The following is a 24,936-nucleotide window of genomic DNA, read 5'->3' on the forward strand; positions in this document are numbered from 1 at the left end:
GTTGTCGTAAGCATATTTCAGTATTATACATTAATGAGATGAAGTATTATTTCTGCTGCATCTCTATATTTATTGTTATCTATGTAATTTGTTGCGTTCCTGTTTAAATCCGAATCAAACCTCCTTCATAATCAAGTACCATATATTCCATTAGATGGTTTTAAGCTTTCTATTTTGAAACCATGACTTCTCACTACCTAGATTTTGATTTAAAATAGTAGCACTTCATTACTAATATACTCATGCATTGACAAAGTAACAAAACTAAGGAACAAAAATCGAATCATAAACATGTTAAGTTGATGCCGAAGAAATCGAAAAGAAATGTATTATAGTCACACACAAATACCGTCCATACTAAGAACATCCTCACTCACTGCAATTAGAATATGCCAAATTCTAATTTGATTTGAAGTTTTAATAAGTAAATGAAATGAGTTAGAATGTTTGAGAATGGTACTAATGACAATAGCCATTCCAAATTCGAAGTTGTGGAGGAGACTGGAACCAAATGGAGATTTGCATTACATAAACCTGAAGGGCTTTAGAGCCTCTGTCGTATCTGTTATATTGAACACTGTTATACTAAACACAGGCTCCTTCTCTGGGCTTTGTGGGCTCTGTCTGTGATATTTTGAACACGGTCACTCGCAGTGGGTGTTTTTGATTGTTGAACAGAATCACTAGAAAATTAGCACTGAAACAAAATGAAGTAGGGAAATTAAAAATAAGGTAATACACTGGATAATACATAACTGAGGGTTGAAGGTAATACACAGGAATATGTTGGTCGTGGGTCATAGATGCGGGAATTTGTTGGTCGTGGGTCATGGAAGCAAGAATATGTTGGTCATGCACCACAGAATTCGGTTTTGGAGAGACCCGGAGGAATAATGCTAGGGAACTAGATGTCAAGCAACAACTTTGGAGAGACCCATAAGAATAATGCGTGGGAACCAGATGTCAAGCGAAGAGAGTAAAAAAATTATATGCCAGATGTCAGATGTAGAGGAAAAGTATAGACTAAAATGAGAGGGGCATTGATTCAAAAGAAACGCCTATCAACGTAAATATAACATTTAAAGAATAATTATTATTAAAACTTCCTAAATGGAACATATTAAAAAAACTAAAACATTTCTTACAATATTACTAAAAAAAATTATACGAATTACCATATAAAGAAAAGGAACTAGATATGCAACCACTTACTATCTCCCAAAAAGCTAAATCTATCATATTAACTCCCATAGACTACTAAAATTTGGACTAAAAATATTTATATAAATTACCATGTGGAGAAATGTAACTAGATATACATCCATTTAGTGTCCCCCCAAGCTAAATCTCTAATATTAACTCCCATACACCACTCAAATTTAGCTTCCACTTATTTACCAAATGCACCAGGAAAAGGTTGAAGTCATGTGAGCCACAACCATGCAAACAATAGAGTCAACCAAGAGAGAGGAATTGTTCTGCACAGCTATCACAAAAAAAGGTAACCAATATTTATGGTGCTATTGATTCACTAATACATGGAGCTATAATACACACTGCTACATAATGTGTGGTGGGCATATACATTGTTGACACTATCACAAAGAAAGACAACCAATATTTATAGTGTTATTGACCCATTAATAAATAAGATTGTATATACCCACCCCTAAATAATTTGTGGTGAAACTATGAAACCCATGCATTAATGTGTAAATAACAAAATAAAAATATTGGGGTTGCAACAAAGGAGGGCCCTAAAAGGAAAGTACCAGCTATGTATGGTCGAATCGAAGCAAAAGGACTCTATGGTTCTATCGCATGAACAATATCATACATCCTATTAATTAATCAATCACAAATGGCATCCTATCTCCCATTGGTTCATCATCTTTGTAAAAATATTTGATATATAATTTTTTATTTATTAAATACTCATATAAAAAATAAGGTAGTGGCCACTTGCATTGACTTTTATATTTTTAATTAAAAGTACTATTTACGATTGAAAATAATAAAATTTATGTATTTAATAAAGTTTTAATATGTACTAACTTTTAAGCTTTTTATATTATACAGTTTGAGTGGGCTTAATGGTTAAGAGTATGTGTCCTTTTTTAGGAGGTCACGGTTCAATAGATAAAAATAAAAATGTGGGACTTCAGATATGTTTCAAAATTGCTTTTGTTTAGTTTGCAGTTAGTTATTTTAGACCAAAAACAATGTGGGGCTTTAGGTATGTTTCAAAATTGTTTTGGTATAGTTTGCAGTTAGTTATTTTAGACAAAATAAATAAATAAAATAAATAGAGTAATAACACAAGAGCCAAAGACCTTTACGAGGAGTAAAAGCTTGTTTTCATAAACACAACCAACAAGTAATTCCAAATAGCATAATTTGGTGTTGTCTAAATATTATAAGTTTTGGAGTTTTTGGTTGGAATTAGTCTGAATTTTTTTGTCAAAGGTTGATTTTTATTGATAGATTCATATTGTGAAAAATTTACAACTCAAATTTGTGATTCCAACAAATTTTTAGCAAATTATAGACAAATCACACTAAAAAATATATAAAAAACCTCTAAAACTATAATAAATAAATTACTCCACATAATTTCGCTTCACGATAATTCAATCTACATTAATAAATTATAGAAATAATAACCCATTTATATTAATAAATTATAAAAATAATAAACATACTGTCTGCCCATAGCGCATAATTAAACGTTAACTTTCCTTAAATAACATTGATAAATCAATTTACAGACAATAATACTTTCCCACTACTATTTGTGTCAACTAAATTATGCTATATTTTCAAAGTAGCGGCTATAAATTAGGCCACTGGCTTGGGACGGACTATTACCAGGTGAGAGAAACGGACAGTGTACGTCTTGACGTCTTGGTCATCTCTTCGCAAGTCAATTCCATGTCGTTTACTTAACGGAAAGCAAATTACTGTCCAAAATAAAATATTACAATTTTCTTCATAAATTGAAATTTAATAAGTCGAGCGGCACAGTCTGATTGGTGTGTTGGCTGTGCAGTCTTCTGCACTGTAATTCGTGTTTTCGCCTTTATGTGGATGTATTTGTGGAATTTTTTAGAGTTGTTTTTATTGTGGAAAAAAATTAATGGTTTTTTTAGTGTAATTTTTTAAAATTAGATAAAAATTTATTGAAATTATAAGTTTGATGGGTAACCTCTCACAATATAAGTGTTTTACTAGTTTTTGAAAGTGATGAATCCATATATAATCAAAAAAATCAGTTTAAATAACACAAATCAAATTTTCACCTCAAATTTTTCTACCGGAATCTGATACCAAAAAACCCAAAATATCACACTAAAAACAACTCCATGGTTCAACAACCAATCAAATTAATAATAATGAATAATAATTTTTCTGCTACTAAAATATATACGGTTAAAAAAAATAATTGAAATTTTTTATTGGTATCCGAATTCCAAATTTTAATTGAAAATTTTTATTCGAATCCGAATTCCACTTTTAATTGACATTCGAATCCGAATTCCAACTCGATAAGTATGGAAGCGGCTATAACATAGTCCACTGGCGTGGGATGGACTATACCAGGTGAGAGAAACGGCCCTTGTACGTCTTGACATGGGAGTCTTCCTCACCTCAAGTCAATTGACTCAATTCCATGTCGTTTATCTATGCCAAAGCAAATCCCTGTTCAAAATAAATTATTTTATAACTTTCCGCATAAATTAAATTTTAATGAATCGAGCGGCAAAATCGGATTGGCTCGTTGACTCTGCAATCCTGTGCACTGCAATTCGTGTTTTCGCCCTCGTAATGTATTTGCGGAATTCTGCATACGTTTCTGGTCATTGGCTTCTGTTTAACGGCAAGTCGCCCTTCTAGGTCTTGCAGAGTCAGAGTCAAATCACTGCACAATTTTCACAGACAAAGACGTAAAACCGTGTGGAATTGAGGGCATCTTACAGCAAATACCAGCAGAATTCTCCGTAAAGCCGTGTGGAATTGAGGGCGTTTCCCGCACGGCAATTCCATTCCATGCCGTTTCCCCCACGCCCGCTCTCCTAAATTCCATTTCCATCGTCTTCTTAACCTGTTTACAGAGCCCTTCATCTTAAGTTGGTTGCTATTGGCCTCTTCTTCTTTCAACTTGTGTTAGGGTTGTAACCTATTTATTATTAGTTCGGCTAGTTCATAGATTAAGTAAGGTGTTTTTTTAGACGCCACTAGCTCTGTAATTCTTAGTTTTGTTAGCCAATGGAATCAAGCAAAATATTTTTAGACACCACCATTTTTCGGGATGCTCTGTGATTTTAACAACACCACCACTTCTTTGCTCTGTGATTTTTAGTCAGATTAGCTAATAAAATCAAGCAAAGCTTTTTCTAGACACCACTACTTCTCTCCATACTCTATGATGCTATGTGATCCTAACAACTTCAAGTGAGCTTTCATTAATTTTTATCTCTGACAGAAGAGGGAAGCAAAGCAGTGAGCATGAGGAAACTGGTATTGTTCTTGACCCATTGTGTGAAGAGGACGAAACCTTCTGGTAGCCAGAGTCATGCTACTGGTTTAAGAGAATATGAGGGAAAGGGCATGGAGCCACCTGTATTCCCTGGGCGGAAGATAGGCAATTTGGTAATATATTCCTACGAAGAACTTCGACAGGCTACAAACTGTTTTCATGAGGATAACGAAATTGGGGAAGAAGGGAATGGGTTGGTCTATTTGGGAAAGCTTCGGGACGGACGAACTGTGGCCGTGAAAAGACTTTATCAGGAAAATTCTTGGAAACATGAACAGTTCATCAACGAGTTGCAGATATTTTCGAGCTTGAATCATCCACGCCTGGTTCGTCCTTATGGCTGTACCTCTGCAGGCACTCCAGAGCTGCTGCTTGTATATGAATTTGTTCCAAATGGGACCTTGGCCGATCATCTCCATGGGTATCGCAGAAACCCTAGGGGATTGCCATGGTACGCTCGTTTGAACATTGCTCTTCAAACTGCCCAGGCCTTGGCTTTCCTTCACAGTGCTGATACGCCTATAATTCACAGAGATGTGAAATCCTCCAACATTTTCTTGGACGAGAATTTCAATGTCAAGGTTGCTCGTTTTGGGTTTTGCGGGCTTGTGCCTGCAGATGCCTCATATGTCACCAGTGCTATACTGGGCACGGCGGGGTATATTGACCCAGAATACCTTAAATGCTATTACTTGACTGAGAAATCCGATGTGTACAGCTTCGGGGTCGTTTTAATGGAGATCATCTCTGCCAAATTAGCGGTGGACGTACATCGGAATACAGGGGAAATCAACCTTGCTAACATGGCAATATCAAAGATTCAAGAAGGGGCTTTGCATGAACTGGTGGATCCCCAGCTGGACATTGAAGTTAACCATCTGGTGAAGGCCATGGTCAGTGCTGTTGCAGAATTAGCCTTCAGATGCTTGGCTTCTGATAGAGAAGACAGACCAGATATGAAAGAAGCTGTTGCTCGGCTTGAGGAGATCAAGCAATCATGTGGGACGCCAAGTGGTCCAGGTGAACGAGACTGGGGATCATCGTTTTCCAACACCAAACAGCCACCATTTTCTTCCGTCTCTGTCGGAGACAAGTGACCCCGCAACACCAGTACACAAATTCGGTTAAGATTTAAGGTCACAGGTATAGTTGTGACATTGCAGGCCGGATGAACATTGTCTGTTTAGGCTCTAGATTATATGGTTCCATGAATAACGGCCATGGGCTCTAGATTATATGGTTCCATGAATAACGGCCATGGCTATTATATATATTTCAGCTGAGATTTTCATATATATGTTTATTTGTGTGACGAGATGCAGTAGTTTCAAACTATTGATGAATTGAAATTTGGATAAAGCTCATGGGGCGAATAGATTATGCGAAGCCAGTCACGCTTACTGGTTGTGCAATGGCCATATTATAATGGGGAACAGTTTTTTCCTTTGCTGTATGGAGAATTGTAAAACTGGTTAACTTTATTAGTGATTGCATTATAAAGTGTAATAAGTTGTTAATTTTATAATGTAAAGTGTAATAAGTTGTTAATTTTATAATGTTTTGTCTCCAGAAGTTCAGAAGTTTGTATGATGGAAGAAAATGGTAAGATTGGTTAGTTTTATTATTGAGAGTCTCATTGGGTACAATTCGGGTGATAACTATCGTTGGTACCATTTTGGTGATAATTATTTTATTCAGGGTCGGTAATTCGTGCTAATTATTTTATTCATTGTGGGTGGATTGTTCTTTTGTTATTTAATGAACTGATTAGCTTCGTCGTAGGCTCTACCTAGTCACAAAAGAAATGGAAATAAATTGTTAATTTTATAAAATTGTGTTTAAAAAAGTTTTAGGAGGATAACATACATTTAATTTATTATTTTGATAAGTATTGTGTGATGTAGAGTATAAGTAAACCCTTACACAAATCCATACATGAATCTTTGGAATTTTACACTCTAGCGTCTAACACACAGCCTCTTGCCTTTAACAGATTGGTGTTCCTCAGACCTCAGCGAACCTCAAGCGAACCTCTTGCCTCATAGATACTACCTCAACAGACAATTTTAACACATGAAGAAATGAAAAAAAATGTACTCAAGCAGAATGTATCATGCTCAGAAAATGGATACTCATATATTTATGGAGAAGTTTCTTTACAAAAATTCAAAGAGAAATTCTGAAGCTCTTTTTCAAAGATAGACTATTTAGGCATTTATCAAATGTTGTGACTTGTCAAGCAAAAAACTATCTAAAGGCTTCCTGGCCTTTCACAGACTCTGTCTTAGAACTTGAATTCTTACGAAAACATACAGACTTCAAAAACCTAAGAATCTAGCCACTTTAGGTTCCCAACAGAGCTCTCACTCTGATGCGCAAGCTTCTCAGATCCAACTCTAAAGATATGGAAGCAAGAACTTCCTCCTTGGACTCAAAAACTCAAAAACATAACCAAAATCACACTCACACCCTGAATGCCCAGAATGAGCCTTACTCCTTCTTTATATAGGGAAATGAGGGGAAAAACATCCGATAGTCAGGCAGACAGATTCAGTACTATCTTTCATCAGTCGAAGAGATGTGGCTCAAAGCTCACCAAAATTCGGAGAAGTGCTCCGAGTCTCGTGAGTGAAGAATCTTCGTACTAAGTTACACTGTGGAAGATTTGAACAAATCCCATGGAAAACATTGTATTGTAAATAACTTTTACATAGTGGATGCTTTTAAACAGAAACGCCCACGAGAAAACTAGTCACATTCAGTCTTGTGACTAGACATCATTATGACACTGTGGAAGCTTTAAGGACAAGCTCACGAGAACCATTAGTCCCCCAAGGGTGTGGCCCTTGGAAATATTATCTGAGAATATCTAAAAAAATCCCAAGCCTTTGTATAAAATCTTCGTACAATCATAGGCTTTCTTAAGACGATTTGGTGTTTAATCTTAGCCATGACTAACCATTCATGGTGTCTTTTCATAAAATAACCTAGAATTTGACGGTCTTGATAATTATTGACATCTCCAATAATTTTACATGGAGAATGTCAGCATTCAATTAAAAATCCACAAGTGTCGCATTCATATCGACAGTCACGTTGGACGAAAAGAGGATCCATAGCAGTCTTGTTGAGGCCAAAATCATTCCACCATTGTTGAAGCCATTCACCTTTCCGTTGTCTTTGTGTGGTCCCTGTGGCCCCAAATTTTACTCTTGTGTAGTGAGTTTCGTTTTTTCCATCTACATTCATGATGTCCCACCACAACATTTTTTAGTTTGAAAAGTTGTAAATGGTATCTGAGAAGATAATGCTTGGATTACCCTGTGGCCACATTTCTAGCATGTCGTACCATCCCGGCCATCTGGTCTGATTTATGGCAAGATATTTGTGGAATATTCTCCTCTGGTTGCTTCCTTCTGTCTAGATCACAGTGATATCTCTAAAATTTTGGCTTAGGGATTCTTCAGCCAAATGTGCAGCCATCATACTCCTCTGATACACCATGCCGTGTATCCATTTGCTACCTTTTGGGTAGACTTTCCTTTCAAGTACTAAGTGTTGAATATCTTAATGAGGTTGCAAATTTGCATCGAGCACTTTTGTGTTTCTTAGTTGCCATGTTGGTTTCCATTTGGAACAGTACTCTTCCCAGTTCTGTGTTTCAGAAATACTTCTTAGAGTCTCTATATGTTGGGAAGGGTCCCATTCTATTACTATCACCATGGAAGTGTCTTTCTAATTTAAATATTCTCTGCTTAGGAAGTCAGGCAGACAATTCTTTTCGCCTTTGATGTGTTCGACTTCAAAGTCGAAATTTGCAAATAGAGCCTGCCACCTTGCGAACTTAGCTTCTCCTGCTTTCTTTATAGCTTTACTAAGGACTTTCTTTAGTGCAGAGGCATCTATTCTTAAGAGAAACTTTTTGTGTATTAGGTGGATATCAAATTTATCAATGCAGTTCCATGCTGCTTTGACCTCTTTTTCTATAGTAGAATAGTTTTTCTCAGGTGGGCTCCAAGTCCCTGAGACAAGTTGAACTTTTTGTTCTTTTCCTTCTTTCTTTTGCTTCAAACTTCCTCCCCACCCTTCATTATTGGCTTCTGTTTCAACAATTTTGAAAGAATATTCATCAGCGATATGAAGAATAGGAAGAGTTTTTACCTTCATTTTAATTCTTCTGGCAGCTTCAGTGTGGGCCTAAGACCAAGGTTCTGGATTTTTTGCAGTCTTCTGTTGAGTAATAATCTATCTTTGGTTGTGTCAGACACTAGAGTGTGAAATTCCAAAGGTTCGTGTATTTATCATAGAGAAGAGACTCAATGAGAGCAATATTCGCGTCTAAAGCCCTTGCAGCAAATTGTGGTATCAGAGCCAGTAACGTCTGGTTCATTATGGTTAGTACTCAAAATCTATAAGTCTCTAAAATGGATAATTCTAGAAGATCAGTCTCTTTCAGACAGGTTGAAACTAAAGAAAACCCATTAAGAGATATGTTTTCTTCATCATCTAAAAGGGTTATAAATTCTACAAAACTTGAATATTTGAAATTCAGCCTACACCTAAGTGGTGTCTAGGTAGTATCTCCTCGTCAGAAGTATATGATAACTTATCTATGTTCCATCTTAAATCTATAACTACAATATCTATCATAGAAAGTATTAGTCAAATACAAGAGAACTTAGATTCTGTACAAACACTTTCTCTTCTTGACACTAAGAAAGTTCAGGCTGAAGCCAAAAGACTGGGAACCAAATATTTGCATCTGGGGTGCATAAGGGTAGGGATCAATCCATAGAGGACTGAATAATTTTGTTCTTGTCACAGTCAGAGATCTGACACATAACAAGTATTCAAATTCATTGATAGGAGGAATGGTTGCTCCATTATCAAGGGGACCAGTATACTTTGATTGATATCCCAATTTTTCTATATATACATTTTATGAGCACATCAAGGATATTTTACAACTACAGATTCAAACAACAGGGTTTGATATGAAGAAAAAGAGAAATAATATTTCCATTCAAACTTGTGGTTGTTTTAGACACACAAATACCCTCTATCTTGTAGTTCTCCATGCTCCCAGCAAAGAATCCAAATCTAGTGTGGTTGTTCTAACAGATACCCAGAATCAAAAGATAGAACATCATATTATTAAATGGGAGGACCTAAGTTTCCCAGAACATTGGGTTGTTGATAACCCAAAACCTCCAACATTGCAAAAGATTACTTCTGCTGATATACAAGAAGGACCATCATCTATTGTAGTATCCTTTCCTAGAAGATCTACAATAGATCGCAGAAGAATCGATTTAGCTTGCAAAGCATCATCCATGTATATTGATCCACAAGTAGTAGATACTGCCAGTTCTTTTACACCATCTGTAAATTTCCCTCATATAGATCTATTTGAATATGCCCAGATTGTAAATTTTTCATCCCTACAAGTCATTTGCCCAAGCTGCAATCAAAAGATAAATCTCAATAGCCTTGCTAATTCTATCATACATCAGAACCACCATCCAAGGATAGCAGTATCTCCTCCTACAACTTTTGTCACTCCGTGTCCAAATCCTAAGTGTTCTGAAATAGCTTTCCCTCATAATATTGATCATGTATTTATGATTCATGAGCTTCCATCTTTGGAAAATGAACACGCCCGCCTTAAAGACATGTTTAGCAAAATGTGTCCTACTGGTATGCCTCGCTATGGTCTAGGATATCTGGAACAACTTGATGAAATAATCCCTCAATCCAGATTTGACAACTTTGTGCCTTCTGATTGTAAGAAGTCGTTAAAACCAGAAATGCACAAGTTCTTTTCAGTTATGGAAGGCTATAGGAAGCATACAATTGATCATCAATGGATGAAAAATATGCTTAATTTGGATTTATACACTCATCCTTAGGCTGAAAGTTTTGACCTTACCACTCCATACCCAGAAAAAATTAGATTATCCCATGAATGGAAAACATACATGCAAAATAACAATGTCTAGTTGTCTTTTTATGAATGGAAGAGGAAGCAAGAAAATAAAGATGTACAAATGGCAGATGTTGAATCATCCTCAACAAAACATTCTTGGACTGCCATATATGGCAGTGAAATTGAAACTCCTACCACCTTCCCTCCTTACAAAGGCATTGTATTAGGAGAAGCACGGAACAGTGTTAAATCCATTCCGCTGATCATAAAAGATGACAGTGCCCTTGGCATTGATGGTAGGATACAGAAAGCCAGTGAATAGATAAACTAGACAAATACAGCAGTTAAAGGGCTAGAAATGAATTGTGCAAAGTCTATTGAAGTTAAAAAATATTTTGACAGTATACAAGTATCTGTAAATAGTATTAACAAAACTCTGAATGATGTGAACTATTCCACTACTATATTGAAAGGTTTTGTTAAAGAATCCTTAACAAGGATAGAAGATGTTGAAAGGAAAGTAGACATGGGAAAACAATCTACTCAGGAATCTATTTGAAGAACTGTCTAAAAAAATTGATAAACTTCATATAGCCCCCAAAGACAAACCGATTCCTTTTTTTCTCTACTTAAGTGATCTGTAAATATTCAACATCCTGTTAACCCCGTTGATAGATTTCCTTCTCTCTTCCCTAAAGAAATGGCAGAAGAATAATCTGAGCCAACGACTATCTCCTCATTGTTTAAAGAAGTAGAGCAACCTGAAAGATCAAAACCACGTCTGTTCCCTATCTATGAGCCTCTCTAAAGTCAATATACTAGGTATCCAATACCTGATCTCAGTGGAAAAGGGAAACTTCCAAAAACACATAACTTCCATCCTGAATCACACAGAGAATGGAATATTGACAATCTCAGTGTTGCTCAGATTCGACAAATGATAGATCTTATGTTTACAGAATACAAGCTCATGTGCCTAAGGGGAAAAAATGAAATAGAAACTTATAAATTTATTGTTCGGTGCTTTACTGGAACTTTGTTGAGATGGTGGGAAACAGAGTCATCACCAACAATAGTGGCAAAAATGGAAAATGAAATCTTGAAAGATGAAGTGGGAGATGTCATTCATAATTCTGATGGAGATCCGCAAAGAAATATTATTGGGGCACTAACTTCATTCATTTTATAACATTGGTGTGGAGGAGAACTTGAACTTTCCAATAAGCATGAGATAATTCTCATGAGTATTAAATGTAATAAAATGTCTCATTATGAAGATTTTCATAGAGACTGGATTCAGAGAATATATGAGGTTAAAGATAGCAAAAATCTCTTGTGGAAAAAAATCTACTTAGCAGCATTGCCTTCAAAATTTGTAGATTATCTAGGAAAACAAGATGCTTTTCAATTGCCTTTTGAATCCTTTACTTGGGGAGAAATATATAGCATAATAACAAAAGTTCTGGTAAATTTATGCACTAGTATGAAAGTTAATAAATCTCTGCAGAAGATGTCAAGATTACCAGACAATAAATCCATCTGTAACAAGTATGGTCTTGCTATAGATGACCCTATAGTAAAAAGAAAAAAAGCTAAAAAGAAGGCCAAGAAAGAAAAAAGGCAAGAATACAGAAAATATCAACAGAGGAAACAAAAAGGGACCAAGAAAGGATACTATAGATATGTTCCAAAAACACATTACTATGAATGATCCAGGTGGATGTTGGTGGCCACCCGCCAATTCCACTTGGAACCCCACCATTGTTTTTTTCAGTTTTTCAGTTTCCTTAATTGTAGCACAACTTACTATTTTTAGTAGTTTTTCGGGTCCTAAACTTCCGGAGCCATTTTGAGGCCCTAAACAACATTTTTTTGGAAATCTACTACCAGTGATTTTTTGTCCAAAATTTTCTTTTTCGTCGTAGTCCTCAGAGAGATCTTTCGAATGGGCTATCATGCGCATCAAACGAAGATAATATGACCAAGTTGCGACCCTAGTAAGTTGATTGTCCAACTCAACCTAACGGGGCCCATAAAATCTTGGTGTACATCTCCTCAGGTTAGGGTTTTGGTTGTTTATGGTTTGCTCTTATTGTTCAATAATAAAAAGGCCCTTCAGCCTCATTGTAAGGCAGTTGTTGAGCATTAGAAAAGGTATGTAATTTCCACTTATTTCGTTATCTTTTCCTTTAATTCACAACTTCTTTACATGAAATAGGCATATGGTGAAAGATTATGATAAAGTTTAGAAGATTTGTGAGTAACATAAAATGACTAATTATTACCTTTTCCTATGTAGAAAAGGAAGAAATTGGAAGATTTCCATTCCAAAGGAAAAGACAAGACGAAATCAATTGTTGTCCCTTTGACAGGGAACTGCATCCAAATGAGGCAATCCAGATCGGAGCGCATAGGCTAGGAAAAGGAAGAGGAGATACCAAATCGGTGCAAGAGAACGAAGAGATAACTGAGAAATAACGATATGGCGAATCCCTCAAGATCCTTTGATCCTGAGGGATCGCTACCTTAAAGAATATATGTATCTTTGGTATTTCTGCTTGGCTGCTATAAAAAGGGACAGTGTTGCTAGCCCAAGGGGTGGATTATTGTTGTTTTATGAAATTCACTGTTGTAACTTAAACTTTGATCATCGACTCTCTTTAAAGGGCAATTACTGTAACTCTATTCCATGATTAATACATAAACTCTGTTGCTGTTCTGCCTTTGATTCTGGAGTAATTACAGCAGTGCGTCCCTGGAGGCTAAGGGCCCGGCCCTGGTGGATCACTTGCTTCCTGTACCATTATTTTCCAATTCCAAGTCGTGTGCGATTTGATTTCTTTTATTTGCTTTGTTCAGTAATCTATTGTTCCTTATTATTTCATGTATTGGCTTTGTTATATTTCAATCATATTTGAATAGTAAGGTTATCCTCTGCAACTAGAATGTTATGTTGTTCCTTCTAAATTTATATCGCATTGTCGTTCCTTCACAGATTGATACTATTGCATAACATTGTTGTTATTTACATATTACCATTACTGTTCATTAACAGAGCAACAATGTTGTGTATTTATAGTTTGGTACTATTGCCTACTTATCTACGATTCACCTCTAAGAGTGATTGCTGTTCATTGGGATTGTTGTTCCATGGTAACATCAATTGTTGTTTCCTCATAACCGTAATCAATAATTGTTATGCCGGAACTCAAATTATTGCTTCCCTCAGTATAGATGTGTTGTGTGTAACATTCAATTTAGTTTGTTGTGTGTGTACATTTGATTTGGGTTGCTGTTCAATATTTCATAACTCACTTTTGTTTTCTGTTCCATTTTCGGTTCGCTGTTCTAATCATTTCTAAGGTAAAGATTGTTTCTTAATTCCTATATATTACGACTACTGCTTCATTCATTCCTATAGGTTAAAGATTTGTTTTTCAATCTTTTTAAATAGATTAGTTGTTGTTCCCTTTCCTAACATTTTAATTATCATTTCAAGTAATTGTTTTGGTGTGAACAGAACGATCTGAAACTGTAGTGAACATTGACTATTGTTGTCCGGTTCCCAGATTGATGATCTTTTACTTGATTGTTTTTCAATTACATAAGCTTACAAAGGGAAGAGTTATTATTACTGCACCCTTGACTGATGAAGTGTTGTAGTTTCTTAAATGTATGATTTACTTACAAGAATTTCAAGTTCTTGCCATTACATTTAGAGTTTGTTTTCCAGCATTTATTTAATTTTGCAAAATCACTATACTACTAGCATTACTCTTGACAAGTGACCGACTCAAACTGAGTACACTCTTTGAGATAACAAATCATGCCTAGATTGATAATTAATGTAGGGTAAATAGAGGTGAAAAAGACCCTTTTTATTGCTTGACATTTTGGCGTCGTTGCTGGGGAAGAGTGTAGCCATTTGTTTCTTTTGAGAGTAGTGTAAGTACCTACTAGGAGAGAGTTGGGTTTTAAAAACAGAAGGTAAGAACCTGCGTACGGAGCATGTTTTGCTAGATTTGCTATTGTTTTGGGTAGAAATCAACATTTGATTTGTGTGCATGACTAAGCAGAAAAAACCTGAAAAGAATCCTAAACCACTACCCAAGCCTGATAAAGCTAAGGGGCCAGTGACCCTTGGCCAATCGACATTTATAGACGAAATCCTTAAAATAGTAGAATCTCAGTCTTCAGTAGGACCTAGAAAATTTGCTTCTAGACAACCTACTAGTTCCCTTCAGGCCACATGATCATAATTTGTAGCCTTTACTGAGGTGCACAACCAAACATAGGAGCAATATTTTCAAGAAAGTGAGAATTCTAGCTCGAAATCATTACAAGAAGGGAACCTTAGTAATCTCTGCAAGGGAAGAGGAGAAACAGGGGAAACTGAAGAGCCAAAATCTCCTCTTGGAATAGTTCAGCCATTAAGCAGCCCAGATAAGGGAAGTGCTGTAAAAATCATCTAGAATGAAGTCGAAAAACCTAAAGAGCTAGAATCCCCTCAAACATTAATTCAGCAAGGAACTCTCATCATCCCAAACCAAGGAAGTGTTGTTAAAGCCATTCCTGTTAAGGCCATTCCTGCTCCTTCTAGCCAGCCTAGGAATACCCTCCTAGAAATCCCAGAAGGTTATTGGCACATATTTGACCAAATGGCCCACAACCAGCAAACCCCCCAAACCTCTACACTACAATATCCCATTGTAGATATTGCAGTCAATGCACCTATGAAGGACATTCCTCTCCAGCACATCCCTACATTTCATGGCCTAACATCAGAGGACCCAGATGCGTTTTTGTTTGAATTCGATGTGTTGTGCAGAGGATATGACTATACCACCAATCCCCAAAAGTTGAAACTATTTCCCTCTACATTAAAAGGAGCTGCTTTACGATGGTTTATGGGGTTGGGTGTAGGTGTTATAAATGACTGGGATCATATGAAAGGTGCCTCCCTGAAGAAATATCAGGATTATTGTAGGTCCAAAGAGTTAAACGATGAAATATTTCAGATGGTAGCCAGACCTAATGAGACATTAGAACAATATGTTGAAATTTTTTAGTATAATCTTCAAAGATATCCTTATGCATCATTACCCTTACCTGACAATGTATTAAAAAAAAAATTAATTAAAGGCATGAAGGAACAATGGGTTGAAACACTAAATATTATGGGAAAATGAGATATTTATCAAGAAAATTTTGCTAACATCATTGATTTATGTATCAGGAGCTTGCGAGGCAGCACAAGGCTAAAACTAGTAGAATATGACAGGTTTACAAGGGACAACAAGATCTCTGGAGAAGGAGTAACTCGCATGGAAATTGGAAATTTATTAGAAAATTCCAAAACTGATATATTGGGGACTCTGACAACGCAGCTCGATATTATGCAATCCAAACAGAAACAAGCAGAGGCAGAGCAAAATCTGGCAATATTCTGTCCCAGATGCAGAAAGAAACATAGCCACAAAGAATGCCCATTAGATGCAGTTCAAATCTGTGCTATTTGTACAAAAGACCACTCTACAGAGAGCTTCCCCTCACTTCCTGGTTTGAAAGCAGTATACAAAGAAGCGGAAGAAGAACCAGAACTGGTGTACCTACTTAATCAGTGTTGTCAATGGTAGCCATGACAATCAGGTATGTTCTCTGATCCATCTTCTTCTTTCTAGCCTCCGCAATATCATGCTCAGCAATATAATACAATGTGGAAAAATCAACCTCCCTTCTCAAATTGGTCACAACAACCATTTCCTTCATCATCCCCTTGGCCGAACCAGACAAGACAATCTAATTGGCCAAATTTTCCCTACGCCCCACCATATTGGCAAAACAATGCGTATCCAGCACAATGGTCCCCCCCCCACTTCGCAGAGTCAAGCCTGGTAGACAAACTTGCAAAGACCAATGAATCATCCAATAGGAACCATTCCACTCCCTCAACCTACACTACCAGCACTACAACAAAATCCCTAATCCAATTTAAGACCGCAACTCCCATCCCAACCCAACCTAAACCCAAATAACAGACTGGTTCAATCTATTCAAATAATTGAAACACCAGAACTAGAAACCGATCTAAGGGAGTGCAACGACCTTCAATTAAGGTTTGGGTGTATTGTAGAAACTGACGGAAACAAACAGGCCCAAGTTGAAAATCAGTTACCTATAGAAGAACCATTACAAGAAGAAGATGTGGTCAGACAACAGACTCATGACCAAGCAACCACATCTTCTCCCCCATTCCTAGAACGATTAATCATACCGCGCCCTATAGAACATCTTGACTTTGATATTCTGGGAGAACTAAAAAAATTGTACATAAAAATCCCACTCCTCCAAGCTATCCAAGATATCCCAATATATGAAAAAACCATTAAGGAACTTTATATTAAAAAACCAAGGAGGAGAATAACAAATAACCTAATAGTCCAAGTAGTCGACACCCTATCTAATCTATTATCAGGGAGAGAAGCACCTATCAAATATGAAGACCCAAGAAATCCAATAGTGATAGTGCAAATCAATGGACAAACCTTTTGAAATGCCTTAGTTGATTTAAGGGCTGCAATTAATATTTTAATAACCACTACTTGTCAAAAACTAGGCATTACATCAGTAGAACCAACTTCTACCTTATTAGAACTGGTTGACCGATCAATGGTTAGGCTAGAAGGTACAATACATGATTTCATGGTATCTGTTGATCCCTGGGAATATCCGGCCGACTTTCTGATAATAAACCCCAAAAACTGACTTGATGGACACCTGTTAATCCTAGGCAGACCTTGGCTTGCAACCCCTGATGCTTACATTGGCTGCCGACAAGGTAATATGACCATAACTAGAGGAAGTAACATCAAGAACCTAGCCTTATACCCTCCAGCCCAGCCAAGTGTCACAATAATAAAAACTAACAAACATCCTGTATCATACCTCACCGAAAACATTAGATCCCCATTAACTATAGAAGATGCCCTCGATTTCAAAAATCAAACAAAGGATGATGTTATTAACAACTTTATTAACCAAGCTAAAGCCAGATCCCACGTACATTGTCACATGATAGAGGCAGCATTTGATAATGAACTAGAAGAAGATCCTCTCAAAGACACTCATGATCAAACAATACCTACTACCTCTGTTTCAAATAGAAAAACTATAGAGATTGAGCCAGGAAAAACCTTAAACATCAATAATAACCTGACTCTTGAACAAGAAGAGAAGCTGATCCAACTACTGAGAAAATATAAGGAAGCTTTTGCATGGGATTATCCAGACATGAAAGGAATCGACCCCCATCTTTGTACACACCACATTTATACAGAAAAATATGCGAGGCCTGTTCGCCAACCCCAACGGAGACTCAACCCTCACCTGAAAGACATTGTGAAAGCTGAATTATAAAAACTTTTGGATGTAAACTTTATTTATCCAATCTTCAATAACAAGTGGGTCTCTTCGCTAGTTGTGGTGCCAAAGAAGAATGGAAAGTGGAGGATTTGTGCAGATTATAGAGAATTAAACAAAGCCACCCGGAAAGACCACTTCCCCCTTTCCATTCATTGATCAGGTATTAGACACATTAGCAGGAAAGAAATTCTTTTCTTTCTTGGATGGCTTCAGTGGATACAATCACATTCAGATTTCCCTTGAAGACCAGGACAAAACCACTTTTACCTGTCCTTGGGGAACATTTTCCTACAGAATCCTACCCTTTGGCCTATGCAATGCCTCTGCCACATTTCGAAGGGCCATTCTCAGAATCTTTTCAGTTTTAATAAATGAAGGGCTCGAAGTATACATGGATGATTTCACACCATAGGGAGATGATTTCGACCTAGCACTAGACTCATTGGAAAAGGTGTTGCAACAATGTATTGCCACCAGGCTCTGATTGAGCCACGAAAAGTTCTATATGAGGATGACCGAAGGGCTCATCCTAGGTCATTATATCTCAGCAGCTGGAATAAAGGTAGATCTGGCCAAAATACAGATAATTTTGTTAATACCTACTCCTATCACATAGACAAAGGTACGTAGTTTTCTTGGATTTCTAGTTATTATAGGAGATTTATAGAACATTTTTCTCAAATAGCTGCACCTCTATACGCACTAACAGGGAATGTTGATTTTGTTTGGACAGATAAATGTGACTGTGCTTTTAAGGATATGAAAAAGCTTGTGTCAACGGCCCCAGTGCTCAAAGGTCCAAATTGGGACCTGCCATTTCAAATTTCATCAAATGCTTCAGACACAGCTATTGGAGCTGTCCTTGGGCAGGAAGAAGACAAAAGACCATATGCAATCTATTACATTAGCAAGAATTTGTCTCCTGCTGAGCTAAACTATACTGTTACTGAAAAATAATTTTTAGTTGTAATACATGCTATGAATAAATTTAGGCATTATATCACTGGATATCCTATTGTTTTATATACAAATCACTCTGCCATAAAATATTTAGCAAATAAACCAATCACAAACGGTAGAGTAACAAGATGGTTGATTTTATTGCAGGAATTCGACATGACGATAAAAGATCGACCTGGGAAAGAGAATCTTGTAGCTAACTTTCTCTCATGAATGCCAAAGCCAGTAGACGCAGCAGCAGTCGAAGATCAATTTCCAGATGATCATTTATTCTCTATTACTGTCAAAACACCTTGGTATGTTGATGTTGCGAATTATTTAGCAGTAGGCAAATTACCAAAACATCTGACCCCCAATGAACGAAAATAGATTGTGTAGCGTAGTACCCAATTTTCTTGGATTGGGGGATACCTATTCCATACAGGGGCAGATATGCACATCAGAAGATGCGTCCGTGAAGATGAAATATTTGACATTCTGAAAGCCTATCATGACGGACCGTGTGGCAGATATTTCGTAGATCGAAGAACTAGTCACAAAGTTCTGCAAACAGGGTATTACTGGCCCACAATTTTCAAAGATGCAAAGAAATTTGTTCAAGCTTGTGATAGTTGCCAAAGAGTAGGATGCCCTGGACATTCTCAAGAAATGTTGTTGAACCCACAACTAGTCATTAAACCATTTGAGCGTTGGGTGCTCGATTTTTTTGGTCCGATCAACCCATCATCAAACCAGAAAACATATATTTTGGTAGCAACAGAATATGTGACCAAATGGGTTGAAGCAGAGGCACTTCCAAGAGCTACAGAGGATTCTGTCATTCATTTCCTGTTCCAGATATTTGTGCGATATGGCCTCCCAAGAGACATAATCACGGACAGAGGACCACAGTTTGTTGGTAATAAAATTGCTGCAACATTAAAAAACTATCATATTCAGCACAAGATTACCACTCCATACCACCCACAGGCAAATGGCCAAGTAGAGAGTACGAATAAAGTAATAGAAGCAATACTAACAAAAACCATTGCATCACACAGACGCGATTGGGCTACAAGATTGCTGGAAGCCTTGTGGGCATACCGAACAATGTGGAGAAACACCACTGGTTATTCACCATATCAGCTAGTATTTGGAAAGGAACCCATCTTTCTAATAGAATTCGAAATACAAACCTTGAGAACAGCACAAGAAGTCGATCTAGATTTAAATGAGGCCCAGATTAATAGACTACAGCAAATCAACGAGCTGGATGAAATCAGGCTCTCCGCTCTTCAACATACTGCATTAATCCAACAACAAAGAGCAAAATGGCATGACGCCCTCATAAAAAAGAAAGTCTTCCATGAAGGAGATTGGGCGCTCCTATAGGATTTGACGTTTCAAGATTTTCCGGGGAAACTTCAAAATCGCTGGCTGGGACCATATGAAATCCAAAAGGTGCATGATAATGGCACCATTACTTTAACCACCATTGATGGATCTGGACATACCTTTAAAGTAAATGGCCACCAAGTTCGACTGTACCACAAACCACTTACTCAGGAATCCTTCTACCAGCAAATTCGGAAAGACTCTGACATGCAAATTCTAGCTGAGGAAGAAAACTCTTCCTCGCCTTTGGTTCACTAAGAGATTTGATTGCTTTTAAATTTTGTACATAACTTTTTCTATTATGTTTGTGTAAATTACTTTTTGTACAAATTTCTGCATTTTTGCAATTTTTTCATTCTGCTGTTCCTTTTCAAAGGAACAACACTGTTGCATTTTGTTGTTCCTTTCGGAAGGAACAACATTCTCACCACTTTGTTGTTCCTTTTCGAAGGAACAACACTTTTTCATTTTGTTGTTCCTTTCCGAAGGAACAATGTTTCAGCCATTTTGTTGTTCCTTTTCGAAGGAACAATACTTTTTCATTTTGCTATTCCTTTATGAAGGAACAACATTACCGCCATTTGTTGTTCCTTTTCAAAGGAACAACACTTTTCCGTTTTGCTGTTCCTTTCTGAAGGAACAACATTTCTGCCTTTTTGCTATTCCTTTCCGAAGGTTCAACACATCCGCATTTTTGTTGTTCCTTTCCAAAAGAACAACACTTTCATTTTTCTGTTGTTCCTTTCCGAAGGGACAACACTTTCATTTTCTGTTGTTCCTTTCCGAAGGAAAAGCACTTGCATTTTCTGTTGTTCCTTTCCGAAGGAACAACACTTTTGTTTTTCTGTTGTTCCTTTCCGAAGGAACAACACTTTCATTTTTCTGCTGTTCCTTTCCGAAGGAACAACATTTTCGCATCTTTTGTTTGCGCTTGCTTTATTTGCTATTCCGATTAAGGAACAACTACTATTCCTCTCAAGGAACAGTAGCTTCGAGCATGTTTTTTTTCCTTTTTGCTTGCGTTTTTTGTGTGCAAATATTCTTTTGCCGTCCCTCTAAAGAAACAACAACTGTTCCATCTTGAGAACAACACTTTTTGAGTGCATTTTTCTTCTTTTTGTGTATGAGTGTTTTACCATTTAGAGGATTTTTGTGAGTGATGGTCATTTAAGGCACAACTATACATTTATGCAAGAATACAAAAACTAGAGGATACTGAAATCAACAAATCAAAGAAAAATCGTCATCTTTAGAAGAAATTGCTTTGAATTGATAAGAGAAAAGAGGAAATGACACAAATATTTATATCACCTTGCTGTCATTATTTCCACTAATACCAATATGATTGATTATTTTTATCATGATGGTTCTTTCTAAATCCCCATAATTCTCTTTGATCATTATTATTGAATAAGAATAAGGGCATATTTTTTCTCTATTGAGATGTTCAGACTTCTTCCACCATCCCTACTCTTAAGGAGTGTTGAGCCACCCTCTATGTATAAATAGGAAAAGTGCTATATAAAAGAAAAAGAAAAAGAAAATGCTTATCTATATGATTACTAACATGATTTTTCAGATGAAAGATAGGGAGTCTCATCAAGAGCCAACGTACCATGATCATAAGGAAGAAAGTGAAGTGGCATTCCCACTATGGCCACCACACCAGGGATATGATCCAAGAGATACACCAGAAAAATAAAATGTCCTTGGAACATGAGGTCTCATCATGAGCCGGCCTGCCCACCTTTCACTCCTTGCTGGTGAATGGCATTGTGATTCAGCTGGTTACCAAGCCAGCACAATGGCCTCCATTCTGACATTGCAACAACACTTTCCTAGGCGTACACAAAGGATTATGGTTCCAATGGTGAAATAAACAACTTTGTCAAGGTTATGGACACCTGTGGGAAATAGAGCTCTGTTGATGGTATTGAAGTCGTATTTCTTATACACCAATAGTAACTATAAAACCCTTCTTATATCTTTATAAGTGGTTCAAATAAGATTATGTATATAACCCTTTTGAACCTTTGATACATGAAAATCATTTACAAATCAATTATGATGGTAAAAGTCGATAATGACTACAAAAGAACTTTTATTCACGTCAGCTTTTCTATCCTCTATTTCTCGCATCATATCATGGAATTTCAATATTTATTATCAATTCTATCATACGCCTCGATTTCGGTAATCCGCTCATTTTTGTAAACATGGCATATCTATATATGTTGTTCCTTTATTACTCTGTACTATGGTAGTTCAGCACACTGCTCCTTTATTTGACAACCGAGGACGGCCTATCACATTACAGGGGGGTGCGGGTGATCTCCATAATTCGCTGGCATACGTGTCAGCTCATCATTCAGAAGAATTATGACTCGGGAATAGCAAGACTTAATGGTATTTTGTTTCCCAATATGCATGGCTTGCTATTCCGAAACCATTTCCATGTTTTTCTCTGCAAAAATTAGCAGTAAGTTAGAAATTTGAACAGCTTGTTGTTCCATCACCTTCTCTGTGCTTTCCTAACAGTGAGCTAAAAATTTGAACAACCTGTTGTTCCATTGTCATCTCTGTGTTTTTTACAGTGTGCTAAGCGTGAATAAGATGGGAGGAAGATCAATTCGCAGTGAGCCACAGGTGTTGATGGTCTCCGATGTTACATAAGAAATCGTATCAAGGGCGGGATGGATAGCTTATCTTAACCGTCTACAGCAATCCAATGAGACGGTGGCAATTGAGTTTCTGCAAAACTTGCAAGAAAATCATTCCATGGTGAGAGGGAGACAGATAGCAATCACTGATGACATAATTGCAGAAGTTTCGGGACTGCCAGCCACTGGACCTGTGTGGACTCTGAAAAAGGTGAGACTGCGAGACGCCATGACCATCTTCCAGGATGAAGGGAAAAACCTTACTGTAAAAGGGAAAGGAGTTCTGCTGACAACCCTGGGAGAGTCGTGGGCAGAATTGGCAAGAATTATCCGGAGCTAAACCACTTACGATGGCATGAAAGACGTGATAAGACCACACCATCTCAAACCTTTAGCCGTGTTAAAAAAAAAATGTGCTATGAATTTGCCTGGGATTTTAAATTTGCCTGTGTATTGTGCACCTCAAACGGAGATAGTATTCCAAAGTTACGACCCCGGGAAGTTGATGTACCAATTTACCCAAAACGGGGCCCATAGTTTGGCACTTCATCTCCTAGGGTTAGGTTTTTGGATGTTTATGGTTTTCCATTGCTTCTCAATAATAAATAGGCCTTCGACCCTCATTGTAAGACAGTTCATAGGCATGTAGCCACCACATCTCTCCTTAAAGATAAGCTACCATCACCCGAGCTAGTTTATTTCCATTTTTGTTTGTAAACATATTTCAATATTTTACATTAATGAAATGAAGTATTATTTCTACTGCATCTATGTATTTATGGTTATCTCTATAATTTGTTGCGTTCTTGTTTAAATCTGGATCAGTGGTATCAGATCAGGTTACGATTCCATGGGAATGAGGGTTTCATGCATATTTCAGTTTCAAATTTTTGCAACAATATTCAACAAACTTCAGGCACATGCTGCGACCTCCACAGAGCACTTTCTTGGGCCAAGCAAGAAGAATTTTTCTTTTTTCATTTTTTTGCAGGAATTTTTTTTGGGTGGCAAGTTTGCAGATCAGATCTGAAACATTTGGTGCAATATTTACAAAAAAAAAATAACAAATCTAGATTCCTTACGAAAAAATACTAAAAATCAAAAAACAAATCGACTGAATCGGAGTCTGGATGAGGGAGATATCGTTGATTTAAAATCAACTATGTTGTAGATTTTTTTTTGTGACGACAACTGGTGGATGGTGACTCTCCTATCATTTTTTGAAGTTTTTGTGCATAATTTTAGAAAAAGGATTATAGATCTGAGCTCCTCTTGAAAAATCGCCCACTTTTAAAATCAACTATTTTTTTAGCACTTTTATGACGGCAGAAAAATTGCAACACTAATCTGAGATTCTAGAGTGTCCAAATAAGGATTTTCCAACATATGGGAAGATGAAAAATGGTCTTTCTGCTTCCAAAAACATGCTATGATAAATATTCTATGTTATATTGACTGAGTTATGTCCATTTTAATTTTGGAGCAGCATTCAGAGTGGGTTCCCGTTGGAGACGTGCCCTCCCACCCCAGGCTATGTAGGCACTTGCTACTTCATCAACAACCAACATCACAGTTAAGAGAAAACTGCACAAAATTCTTGTCATCGAAGTCCATTTACTAGGCCGCACATTGTTAGTATCACAGTTAGTCACAAGCATTACATGGTACGTCTATCCTGAAATCTTCATTTGTCATGGTTATGGGTCATCCACAAACCCACACTTCATCGAAGTCCATTTGCTAGGCCGCACACGGTCAGTGTCACAGTTGGTCACAAGCATTACAGGGTATCTCTATCCTCATATCTTCATTCATCATGGTTATGGGTTAACCACATAAAACCCTTCTCTTTAGTTCCTCTTCATATTCAACAAAGGCTTCGCAGAAGTGAACTTCATGCAATGGAGACCATTGCTTCTTAAGGAGGGAGGAATGATCTGAATGGAAAATGGCATCAACCCATGGTATTCATCCACCCATGTTATTCATCCACCCATGGTATTGTAAGTGGCATCCACCCATGGTATTGTAAGTGACATCCACCCATGGTATTCATT

General features: G+C 37.0%; 1 pseudogene; it reads left to right on the forward strand.

Moving 5' to 3' along the window:
- The first annotated feature begins 4,506 nt into the window (after window positions 1–4,506).
- Window positions 4,507–5,634, forward strand: LOC149174569 (LEAF RUST 10 DISEASE-RESISTANCE LOCUS RECEPTOR-LIKE PROTEIN KINASE-like 1.1 pseudogene; annotated as a pseudogene).
- The last annotated feature ends 19,302 nt before the right edge of the window (window positions 5,635–24,936 follow it).

Source organism: Pinus tabuliformis, chromosome 4_1 (assembly GCF_031772625.1).
Source record: "Pinus tabuliformis cultivar Carrire ecotype Pingquan chromosome 4_1, CPIR1, whole genome shotgun sequence".
NCBI classification, from domain to species: domain Eukaryota; kingdom Viridiplantae; phylum Streptophyta; class Pinopsida; order Pinales; family Pinaceae; genus Pinus; species Pinus tabuliformis.